This window comes from Podarcis raffonei, chromosome 11 (genome assembly GCF_027172205.1).
Source record: "Podarcis raffonei isolate rPodRaf1 chromosome 11, rPodRaf1.pri, whole genome shotgun sequence".
NCBI classification, from domain to species: Eukaryota; Metazoa; Chordata; class Lepidosauria; order Squamata; family Lacertidae; genus Podarcis; species Podarcis raffonei.
In genome coordinates, this window is record NC_070612.1 from 21,030,186 (window position 1) to 21,043,617 (window position 13,432).

A 13,432-nucleotide genomic window follows, 5' to 3' on the forward strand; every position below is an offset into this window, starting at 1 on the left:
GCATTGTGATGGATTATCACTCTTGGTGAATGTTGACATGTGGCAGTAATTCCAAAGACTTTATGAGACCCATCAAAAATGCTGACATTTTTAATATATTTGAATTTCAGAAGAACACATTTCCTGCAGGCCTCTAACTAGGAATTGTCAGTATGCAACAACATTCACTTATTTTTGTAACGCTTGCTATAGCATATACACATGCAGACATAGTCTGAAGCAATGACATTTTTAGAGTAAGACACCATTATTTCCCAGGTTAATGGGCTCACTGTATTACCCAAATCCTTGCTTCTCACTCCCAACAAATCCAGCCTTTTCTCATCTGCTTCCTCAATTTCATCATTCATGGCTGGAGAATCTGTGAACCTCTTGATGTTGTTGGACTCCAATTCCCATCAGCCCCAGCCAGCACGACCAGTGGCCAGGGATGATGGGCGTTATAGTCTAACATCCATCTGGTAGGCCATAGATTTCCCCTTTCCTGGCATAATTCCTCTGACAGAATGCCACCAGCTCTATAACACAGATGGTGCCACAAATTTTCTGGAGAACTTCAAACTCCTCTTTGTTGAACAGCAGCTAGGCTGGGGGGAATAAATTTATATATATTGCTGAATTCCCCAGTTTTTGTTCACTCATTGGTTTGCTACTATGGCTGCAAGAAGGTCACACATGGATCTCATACTTAAATTGGCCTTCGTCAGCTTCAATGCCACGTGCAAATCAGTCTCGCTTGAGTCAGAAATAGATTGCGGTGCCGCACTTTGTATCTTGATGCCACTATAGTGGAACCTTGAAATTAAGAATCGGCTGAATGTGTTTATGGCTGGGGGAAGGCATAAACAGTGGTATTCTGCAAGTTCAGCCATTCTTTCCTGAGCCACCCTTTGCTGCTTTTGTATTCCTTGTATCCAGCTCTATGAAGCCTCACCATCTCACCAGCAGTCCCTAAAACAAAATTCCATGGCTCACTCATTCTCTCATGCATATATACACAGTATACGAGGATCAAACATTGGTGGGATGCCCCCTTTGCATTCATCTGCAGTGCAGTGTTCTCTCATGTGGCTGTAGCATTTGTAAATGGTGCAACCATATCCCCAAGGCCGCTCTTGTAGGGGTTCTTGATGTAATGGGAAGGACTGACTGAGTGAAATGGCTAGATCTGTGCAAATTGGCCCTGACCATGTGATGGCATCATTCACATCATGGCCCTGTGGGATTGTTTTGCAAGGAATCTCCTTTCCCCCACTATGGTGCGTGAGGCTGATCTATCAGCAGTGTCCTAAGTGTGATTTTTATACTGCTTGGTTAATTTCTTTGGAATTCAGTTCTCTGGAGTGCTGTTGTATTTCACTGTTAAAATAAGACCTCGGCATACAACTTGTCCATTAGGATCTCATCAAGTCCTTTCTCCTGCACACATTTCATACCATCAGATGGCTCTGAATACCAGCTGCTAGAGAACAGCAGCTGGAGAGGGCCATTGGCCTCATGCCCTATTTGTCGGTTATTTCTGAGAGGCATCTAATTGGCCACTTCGGGAAGCAGGATCTGGGACAAAATGGACAATTAGTCTGAACCAGCAGAGCCATTCTTCTGTTCTTACAACAAGGAGTGCTGACATGCTATTGTATCCCTCAGCACTGGTGCCCCAGTTTCCAGTTTAGTGCAACATGCCCAATTATACCAGCAAAAAAATGGTGCAGTTACACACAGCACTGCTAATGGCTCCTAAGCAAAAGCGGGGGGGGGGGGGTTAAAGAAAAGTAATGCTGAGAATTGCAGCATGAGCTAAGCAGGACTGCTTCCATTCCTCGGGCTGCAGTGCCTTTTGTAGCTGAATGTCAGGCAGAATTTCAAGATGCACAATATCTTTGTGGTAGGGGACCCAACATCTGTTGAATTTCTGCCTGCCATTCAGGAAATGGGGAACCTGTTCACATGCCCTAAATGCTTGGAATATGTCCTTGTTAACTGTCCATTTTGGAATTTGCCATGCTTGTGGAAAATTCAGTGATGGGGTAAAACACAAGCCAAAAATAGAGCAGTCAACTTTTCAGTGTGGACAGGGCCCTGTGCATTGAACATCTGGTTGCCAAGTAGAATGTTCCTCCTGTGGGATTTATGCTTGCTAGACTGTTTTAAAAATGTGTCTGGGGGCAACTTCCACTTGTTTCAATGGCCATTACATTAGAGAAATCCCTTCTGGATTCTGTCACTGCCTTCTGATTCTCTCCTTGGGAACCCACCCATCAACAGTGAGCCATTTCAAGTGCATTCACTGACATGGTACAGTCCTCTCATGAGACTCTACCACTCCAGAATGTGTGAGGGGAAATGCTTTCCTTGTCTGTGGGAAAAGTACACATCAAAAAGATGTCCAGGCCAGCTCCCTCCATCCCAAGCAACTTTAAAGTGATTCAATCCCATCAGAGGACTTGCACCTTGGTTCGAAGTAGTCACCTGTCTCATTGAAAATCTCCATTACAAACACTACCTCAAGATAAAAGGAGAGCAGCCTGATACTTGGACTGAAATCCTGCACCTAGTTATTGCAACTGACAGGATACAGGGGGTGTCAGGATTGCACCCCAAATCTAACATAAGGTGTTCTGTTTGGATATGGAATTAGAACTTGGGTACTTTTGTTTAGTCTAGTTTAGTCCAGTTTTTTACAACTGATCTAGAAATGGTGGGGTGGTGATCTTCATTTATACCTGGAACCTCAAAGAGCAGGGGGTGGGACCATTTATATATGCTAGCTAATGCAGAGCTAACAAGTACTGATTCTTTTCTCATTCTGTTCTACTGCCATGTCTTTAGCAATGGCTTAATGTGCAGTAAATGTTGATGAGCATACATCTCCATGCCCTGAAAGCATCCTGTTCTCATTCCTATGTATCAAACTGCTGTTGAAAGCACAGTGATGGGGTGATTCTGCACTTAATCATAATAGCTTATGTGGTGTTTAGTTCTTGTTCCTCATTGACAAGCTGTATCCTAATTTTCTGTTCCCCATCCTTTGACAAATCTGCTCCTTTTGCAATGCTAAGAAAGTGTGTTGTCACTCCTAGGAAAGTAGGGAAGATCAAGAGGTGCTATGGAGGTGAAATATATCTTATAAGGAGCCAGGGACACCCCAAGATATGTTGTTAACACATCCTCTTTTTCATGGGTAGAGTCATCATAGCAATTCATAGTTAAAAGTAGAAGTCGGCAAAAGTGTCCTCTTTTTTGCTTTTCAAAATATGGCAACCCTATAGCCCTTTGCACAGAGCAATCCACCATTATTTCTGAATTGTATCTGCCTACTTTGGGAGATAGGAATAGAATAGAATCTCCGTGCATAATCCTAAACACATCTGTCCTAATCTCAGGACCATTTACAAATTGACTTTTTGGGTGGGTTTCACATGGATATTGCAGATGTTCAAACTAAGATTGCACATCTGGGCTGTACCAAATGGCTCTGGGACCTAAAGTGGTCAGATACAACTCTTCTTATCTATTGGACCACCCTATTGGGAGGCCAGGTTGCCAATGAATAGCTACAAAGCAGTGGTGAGGTGGCATGATTTGTGGAATGGAAAAGTGGAGATTAGCTGAACTTTCTGCTGGAAACGGCATCCTCTCCCTAAGTGCTTCCTGGATGCTTATTTGCTGCTTCATGGGGGAGGGAGGGTGACAAATTTTAGGGGAGAAAGTTGTGGATGATAGAGAGCCGAATACTTCACTGCCACTTCACCACTTCTCCAAGGCGAATCTGACCCTTGCCACTGCTGCTTTGCAAGTGTTTGGTGACAACCTAACTACTAAAACCCATGTTTGTGGCCGATTGTCTAGTTTGGCTCAATCTTAAAAGATTTCCAGTGATGTATTGGCACCAGATCACAAAACCCATTAAACTGAAAAGCAAGAAAAACTCAGTGTACACAAATCCACTAAAGGTCACGGCTTGTAAAAACTCATAAATGTTCTGCTCAAGTCAGTGTAGGGAGTTTCTTCAGTGACCTGATCCTGCTCTCAGGATCAATGGGAAGAGGACACTTCATGCCTACGGATTGTTACTGCCATACCCATGGCAACTCAGATGGAGAAGATTAGCTCTAGTTATGCATTCCTTTGGCCTTCAGAGTTGACCTTCTCATTAAAGTGAATGGAGGGATTGTGCATGCAAGAATTCCACTTGCACATCACACTGGACACACAGAGAGTTATGGACTGAGGCTAGTTCAATGCCAGACCTTGCCAGAGTTCCTGAGTTCCTGGGAACACGGCAGCTGCCTTATCCTAAATCAGCTCAACATTGTCTACACCAGTGTTTCCCAAACTACAATTCCCATCATTCCTGACCACTGGTCTTGCTAGCTCAGGGTGATGAGAATTGTAGTCCAAAACCAGCTGGAGACCCAAGTTTGGGAAACCCTGGTCTTCAGTGACTGGCAGTGGTTCTCCAAGATTTCACAGAGGGGACATTCCCAGCCCTACCTAGGGATACCAGGGATTGAACTTGAGACCTTCTGCATGCAAAGAAGATACTCTACCCCTGAGTTATAACACTTCCCCTCCATTGTTCCTTTTATTGTTTGTGCCAAAGACAGGGAACAGCTTTTCCAGTCAACATGGTGAAAGAAGACCTAGCTGGCAGAATATGTCGGGTCTGATCCACTACAGATGCAACTGTCTTCGTTAATTTGACCTCCTTGACCTACTTGACTAGGGACTACTTGACTAATTTTACCTACTTGACTAGGTAGACTGACTACAAAGGAGGACTTTGATAGCTGTGCGGAAGGGGAGATTTTTGGCAGGCGCTATTTTGTCATCCAGGTGTGGCAACAGCTACTTGAACTTCTCCCATCCAATCATTAAAGGTGTAGAAATCAGTGGCTTCCATTGCTGCTGTACAAGGAGAAAGCAAAGCTTTTATATTTTTAAGAATTAAGGGCACTGGCTTCTGGTTTGCTCTTAGGAGTTCAACATATGAAGCACTTTCCGTATAGCTATACACAACCTAGTTTCATAGGTTCTTCTCTGAATCTGGGAATGGTAGTTGGAGCTGGCAAGAGGGAGCGATCCCTAATATCAAGCTACAATTCCCAGAATTCTTTGGAAGAGAATTCCATTGCAGTTCAAGTGATATGAGACTGAGCTAAGTCTGCAGTCCGTTTGGCTTCTGTTTATCATTTGCACTGTGGGATGTGCGTAATGATGGCTGGTTTGCTGATGGGACCCAAGCAATTTTTTATTTAAGCCTAGTTATCGAGTACTGAATGGGTTGCTTGCCAGTTGCTTCCTGCTCCATTTGAAGCCTGCTCAGACTAAAGCAGCCCAGATGTACATTACAATTTGTCCAATTCTGCACTGGGGTTTTATAGTTCAGTGGGGTAGATGTTAGCCTTTTGTAGACAAATACATTTCAAGTAGCTGTCAGAAGAAACAACAACACAAACCCTAGAATGTGAAACTCTGTTAAATACCCAGGTGACATCAAACATCTACTGCCAGCAGTTCCGAAAAAATGGAGTCTTTACACACCATCATTGCAGCATGTTGTGCTCTTTAAAATAATGTTTAAAAATAAAATTTAAAAGATAAAATTACCCAGTTCATAACAGTATACAGTATTTGCATTTTAAAGAAAATGCATTCATAGGCCTCTGTTTCTCAACAACCTGTTTTCCAACAAACGTCCTGAATTTTGTGCACAAAACCTTCTCGCAGTCTGCTAATTTTTAGCCTATGGTGCCTTCAGATTATTACAGATATTGAACAATTTGTACATACTGTAAATAACTGCCAAAAGATCACTAAGGCCAAATATTTTCTCCAGTCACTTTTTACCGCACTTGCTTTCTTATTGCTATTTAAGCTCTTTTATTCAGCTTTGTAACAGTTATAACGTTGTAGCCAATGCAAATGTTTACTTTCAATAAATCCTGGATTTGTTCAATGTGTGCCGAGTATCTGAGTCTTGTTTGGGAAACACTGCAAAATGCTTCAAGAAGCATGAGGCCTGGCCTTATGTGCTTTTTGGTGAGTAAGGCAAGAAATCAAACAGACCTTCAGCCAGACTCCCAGGAATCTTCCCTATGTCAGTGAGTCCACATTCAGATAACTAAACTGTCCCAGGTTTCCTTGGTCATCTGGGATTTTACAACCCCTCATGAGATGATTTGTGGTAAAAAAAAACACATGTGGAATATGTGCTAAAATGGTTTCTTTCAATGTATTGCCAAGAATGTTGTTTTTGTTCCAAGCACTACAAATAATGGATAAAATGGACTGTTTCAAGAAGTGGCAAAAAGATATATCTAAATTTGTCTGGCAGGGCAAGAAGCCCAGAATTAAATTTAAGATATTAACGGATTCAAAGGAAAGAGGGGGATTTGCCCTGCCAGACTTTAAACTGTACTATGAAGCGGCAGCTTTTTGCTGGCTAAGGGATTGGCTGCTTCTTGAAAATACAGACATTTTGGATTTGGAAGGTTTTAACAATATTTTTGGGTGGCATGCATATCTGTGGTATGACAAGGTTAAAGCACATAAAAGTTTTAAAAACCATATTGTCAGAAAAGCACTATTAAATGTCTGGATCAGATATAAAGACTTGCTGGAAAATAAAACTCCAAGGTGGCTGTCGCCAATGGAAGCTAAGGCAGTTAAAAAGCTAAATATGGAGTCGAAGTGGCCAAGATATTGGGAAATTTTGGAAAAGGAAGGGGACAAACTGAGATTGCAGAGTTTTGAGAAATTAAAAGGGAAGGTGAGAGATTGGTTGCACTATCACCAAATAAATGAAGTGTTTAAATTGGACAGTAAAATTGGCTTCCAGGTGGAAAAATCAAAATTGGAGACTGAATTGTTAGAATCCAGTACTAAGAATTTGTCAAAAATGTACAACTTGCTGCTGAAATGGAATACACAAGATGAAACGGTTAAATCAAGTATGATTAAATGGGCTCAGGACATTGGTCATAACATTTTGTTTGCTGATTGGGAAAAGTTGTGGACCACCGGGATGAAATTTACGGCATGTAATGCCTTAAGAGAAAATATTATGAAAATGATCTATAGGTGGTACATAACCCCAGTCAAGCTTGCAAAGATTTACCATTTGCCTGATAATAAATGTTGGAAATGTAAAGAAAAGGAAGGTACATTCTTTCACCTTTGGTGGACGTGCCCGAAGATTAAGGCATTCTGGGAAATGATCTATAATGAACTTAAAAAGGTATTTAAATATACCTTTCCTAAGAAACCAGAGGCCTTTCTCTTGGGTATCGTCGGCCAAGGGGTGTTAAAGACGGATATAACTTTCTTTATGTATGCTACAACAGCAGCTAGAATACTCATTGCAAAGTACTGGAAGACACAAGATCTACCCACATTGGAAGAATGGCAGATGAAGGTGATCGACTACATGGGTTTGGCAGAAATGACAAGCAGAATCCGAAACCAGGGAAGAGAAGCAGCGGAAGAAGAATGGAAAAAGTTTAAGGACTATTTAAAGAAATATTACAAAATTAATGAAAGTTAGAATGATGTTGGACTGGAAAGTAAAGGGTTACTATTAGGAATGGTTAAGACAAGGAGAATAAGAAAGATTAGCTTAAAGTTAAATTAAAATAAGGGAAGATTTGCTGAGTAATTGATTAGAATTTGGAATACAGAAAAGGGAGGCATGAGGAAGTCGGGGAAGAAAGGTATAAGAAATTAAGATATGAAATGGTACTTGTTTTTTGTTTGGTTTTTGTTTTTGTTTGTTTATGTATCTGTTGTGTTTTTTGTATTGTTATGTTTTGTTTTTGTGATCATAAAAAACTCTTTAATAAAAATATTTTAAAAAAAAATAAAATGGTTTCTTTCATTTGTTACATATAATGTATGTAGTGTTTGATTTTTAAAAAACCCAAGACAAAACCCAAAACCATTTAGGAAAATAATAAAAGTATCAATAAAAACAGACTTTCCAAGTGCCTCCATTTTCCAGGGATGACCTTGATTCAGAAGCTGTCCTGGTTTCTGATTTGATCCCAGAATGTCCCACTTTCCCTTAGGATATCTTTATTTTCATTGGAGAAATGTTGGAGGGTATAAAGTTATCCGACCCCCAAGGAAACGAAACCAAAGAGAGTGAGCCTGGCCCAAGGCTATTCAGAAGGAGAGGGATGATTTGAACTCACAGCTTTCTAAATAGATTTCATCCAGTGGTTTCATACAGCACATGATGGTCCAATGTGGTGCAGCATCGCAAATGTGAAGAGATTGCCACGCAATGGGTGTTGGCTTGCACTCAAGGATGGAAAGCAACTTCTCTGAAAGACCCAGGCAACTCTTGGAATGCATCTGCATTTTGTCAGCACAAATGCACAGCTTCACAGTGGCACATCTGTCCACACATTTAATCGCAGGAGATTTCATCCTTGTTCAGCAAACTGCAGTTCATCAAAAGGCAATAGGAAACCTGAATGGCTATTTGGAAAGCGGTGTTTTACATCATAGTTTGACTTGACCACCTACAAGAATTAGTGGAAATGGGACCACTAGCAGAGTCTGAAGCAACAACAGCCTGAGCCTCAAGGGATCACATCTGGAAAAATCCACTAACTCTTGACTTAAGCCCCATTTTAATGAAAGTCAAGAGTTATCATCAGCGGAACATGTTTAATATCCACTAGAATGCTGTTTTCCAGGCTTCCGGTAGTGGTTTCAGACTTTCCTTTTCTAAATTAGGCTTGCAGGCAAGAGTATACATCCGTCCATCACCACTAAGCAACCATGACCAGCTCCAGGAGATGTGGATCAGTGGATGATGTGCTTTGTGATGGGCTGGAGACTCAGTCGCTACCTCCTCTCTAAAAGCCAGCCTTCAAAAGGTTCTCCCATGCAACCTTTCATGTTCTTGCTTTCAGGGAAGAACAAATTCCAAAATTAGGCTATGATCCCGGATCTCCTACATGGTGTTAAGATGCCTTCCTTTTCACTACTGGGCCAGCTCTGAATCTCAGCTGAAGGAATGATGTCCGTGAGTCTCACTGCACCTCTGGTAATTATCTAAGAGATATTGGCAGAGTTTTATAGCACAAAATATTGACAAAGGTTTTGCAGAGCTTGGTTTGGATGCTACAGGAAGCCTTCCTCATCTTGTTGTAGATTTGTGGGGACTTAGCTCTAACCTAACTAGTTTGGTCAAGAAAATAAGCAAGCAATTGTATAATAGTTTTGTGTCCTGGCCTGCTGTCACAATTTTTGTTCATAAAGCCTACATTTTAAAGGCAAGGATTGGGCTTTGTTGCCATTTCTTCTTTGCCTTCGGTGCATATGTGCAGAACGCATAGTGAGTTGCATCCATTCTATAGGTTTTCTTTGAGTAGAACTTACTTGGGTGCAACCCACCCTCAGTAAAGTGCCCCAGACAGTCTAAAGATCTCTATATGTGCAACACTAAATGTTATTATTGTTGCTTAAATGAAGTGCTGCTTGAAAAGATGAAATAATGTATTAGAAGGCATGAATCAATGGTCTCTCTCCTCTGTACATCCCCAGCTGCATTCCTCTGGCATTCCCCCCCATTTCCCTTATAGGTAATTATGTTGTATTCCTGTTCTGTGATCAGTTTTTATGTATAAAAGCATCTTGTTATGACGGGCTTCCAATTCTCCAGTCAAAAGGCCTTGACTGATATTGCCGTAAGGGAAAAGAAAATCTTATCAAAAATGGACTACAACTTTAATTCCATGCAGGTACATTAATTTCAATGGCTTTACTCTAAGTAGACCTTAAAGGTAAAGGTAAAGGTACCCCTGACCATTAGGTCCAGTCGCGGATGACTCTGGGGTTGTGGCACTCATCTCGCTCTATAGGCCGAGGGAGCTGACGTTTGTCCTCAGACAGCTTCCGGGTCATGTAGCCAGCATGACTAAGCTGCTTCTGGTGAACCAGAGCAGCACACGGAAACACTGTTTACCTTCCTGCTGGAGTGGTACCGATTTATCTACTTGCACTTGACATGCTTTCGAACTGCTAGGTGGGCAGGAGCAGGGACTGAGCAACGGGAGTTCACCCCGCCTCAGGGATTTGAACCACCGAACTTCTGATCGGCATCCCTAAGTAGAACTTAGCTGGAGACAATCCATTGATTCTTCCCCCCCCCCAACGATTATGACTGGAGTTCCTCAGCCTACTGCTTTCTCCCCTTCTTTCTTCCCTCTCAGCTGTTGCTCACTAGGTGTAAGGGAAAGCATCCATCCATCCTTCCTTCCTTCCTTCCTTCCTTCCTTCCTGTGTTTTATCAGCGCATGCATGGGTAATCACTCAGCAATGTAGATTTGGGAGGGGGAGCAGGGGAGTTGCAGATGAACCCAAGCCTGGTGCTGCATATTGTACATTCTGAAATTAATTTTATAATCCTTTTCTAGTGAAGCTGGCCTTCCCCAGGAGTAGAACCCAAGGCACAGGAAATCCACAGAGCAATAGAGAAATTGAAGAACAGAACCCTGTTAAATGTTGGTTTCTCCCTAGTTGGCAGGGGGTAGGCTTTGTTAGAAATGCAGGTTCTTTCCTGGGTTTTGATGGACTGTGCTCTGACAGACAAAACACAGGTGCAATTCACAGCAAAAAGCATCGCTTTAACACCCGCTGGCATACCAATGACGTTTATAAGAGTATTGGTCTACATTTTCGGGGAATTTAAGCACTGGGGAGTGCTGGGTGGGTGGGGGAATAGAGGGAAAGAACTGCTTTCCACATTGCAGGAGGTCATAATGAGGAGCACACATGCGACATATTCAGACAAATCCTGCTTGTCACCATGTCCTCTTGGCCTCTCAGAGTAGCCCCCAAATCTCTATACACAAGCCAGCCACACATAAAACTGCCTTGCGTATAACCATGCCGGGTCTTGCCCATCACATCTGTGTTTCCTCTAATTCCTTTTCCCCCCAGGTTTCATTAAGTGGGAAAAACACACACACATCAGCGTGCTAATAAAAGTGCTCTGCATTTAAACTGATCATTAATCTTCCAGAATGTGCAACCAGGGTAATAAAATATAGGATTTGGTTTAGATGGCCTTACAGGCTGCACATGTCGGCCAGCGGGTGGGGGGAGGTTGGGACAGGGAGAGAGGGACTCTGTCCTCTGCCCTGCCTACCAAGCAGCATACCCAAAACATCTTGCCAGATGTCTAAATGTGAGGCAGATGACACATTTGCACAGGGCTCCGTGTACATATAAATACACCAATTATGTTTTGAAACAACAACAACAATGGCAAATAGCATAAAAACTGAATGGTGTGCTTGTTCGCCATCTCTTCCTGGAGATGCAGGGGACTGAACCTGAGTGCAAAAGCTCTACCGTTGAGCTACATCCTGCTCATTGCTCTTTATTGACCACACAGTGTCTGCCTGTTCTTTAAGCATTTAATAAACGATGCCTGTTGCTGATGATAGAGATTGATAGTTAATCACCCTGCCATAGCGGTATTCATACACCTAAGCAGAATCTAATTTAATTTACTTAAAATGTTGCATTCAGAATGAGCATCAGTGGTATCTCGGGTTAAGTACTTAATTTGTTCCGGAGGTCCGTTCTTAACCTGAAACTGTTCTTAACCTGAAGCACCACTTTAGCTAATGGGGCCTCCTGCTGCCGCCGCACCGCCAGAGCACAATTTCTGTTCTCATCCTGAAGGAAAGTTATTAACCTGAAGCACTATTTCTGGGTTAGTGGAGTCTGTAACCTGAAGCGTATGTAACCTGAAGCGTTTGTAACCTGAGGTACCACTGTAAATGGTACAGTTATTATTTATCATATTTCTAGCCTACCCAGCCCCCTTCACTTCCTTCCAGGAGTTCAAGGTGGCTATCTATGAACGCTATCTAATTTTAGCCTTCCTACAACACTGTTTCATAGGAATGGTAACCTGACCCAAAGCCTCTTACTAAGCACAGAAAAGAGCACTAAACCTTCACTAGATTCTGCCATGTTTCCAGAAGCGTTTTTGCGTCGTGTCAAAGATCACATCAAACACAAACATTTATCAGGTGAACAAACATTGGGAATATGGAACGAAGTGAATCAGTGCATAGGAGAGGGAATTTTGGGAGGTACAGCTTGTCAGGTAGAGATGACAGAATCTGCACCTGCCAAAATTCCTTCATCTATGCAAGTATTATAGGTACAAATGCACCGTCCTCCTTTCACATTAGCAATGATCAGTGCTCCCCCCCCCCTGGGAAAACTATGCAAAGTAAGGGGGAAATTGTCTGGGGCGGTTTTTATAGTTCATATTTTACACTTGGGTGATAAACATTGTTAGTATTTTTTATTTTGTTTAAAAAGGAGAGAGAAAGGAAAGAGAGACACTTTTATCATAAGGGTGATATAAATTGGATTTTTTCAATGGATTTAAAAAAGAAACAAATACAATTTGGAATGTTCCAACACAGACCAGATGATTGCAGAAGTTCTGGAATTATTATAGCAATTCCAAGAGAACTGCTATAACAAGTTACAGCATGAGTCAGGTAACACCTTTATACAGTGCTTGTATAAAGGGCACTCTCATTTTGACTCAAGAAAAGCACCATTTTATAGTTCAAAACGGGAAAAATAAATACTGCCCCTCAATGAGGCCAACCTTTCTTGAGTAAAACACCATACATCCACATTCCACACTACTTCACACATTAAACACTCGCTTCCATCTGAGAACACTGTGACAGGAAATGAGGCCGCCATCGGGGTCGCAACGGAACTGATGATTCACCGTGCTAGAGAAGAAACTTAAAAATAAATAAATTCGTTTTTTCTCCCTAGATGTTTAGGGGTATGAGTATCCCTGTGTCCCCCTAGGAAAAAAGCACTGGCAATGATCCTGGCATCAGTGTCTCACATCTCAATATTCCATGATAAACTCCCCGTCCAGAAAGTATTTATTTATACAGCACCTAGCTCCCTGTCGGTGCTATGGCAACCAAGCCCCACTCCTGGTATGATTTTGCAAGTACACTTGGGGAAATTACTATAAGGTGGAGGCCTTAGCTCCTTGTCTGTAAAATAATTTGTAAAATGGGGATATTAGTCAACTGCTTCATCCCTGGGCTGTTACAGGTGAACACAATGAAAATGAAGACCACCAAGCACTTCAAAATGTAACAGTGCCATAAAAATAGCAAGTAGTTGTATAATGTGGAGCAAACACAAAGTTAGAGGGTTTGAATACTAGTAGAGTAAAAGGTAAAGGTAAAGGGACCTGAAATATACTCAGAGTCGCAAAGTGATTTCATGCTCTTTATTCAGCTCATAGTGGTGAGGAGGAATGAATGAAAGTCCCCTCAAAGCATCTGCTTTATATACATTATTTACACAATGGGCTGCACATGATTGGCTAATTCCGGAATTCTACTGTAAGCCAATC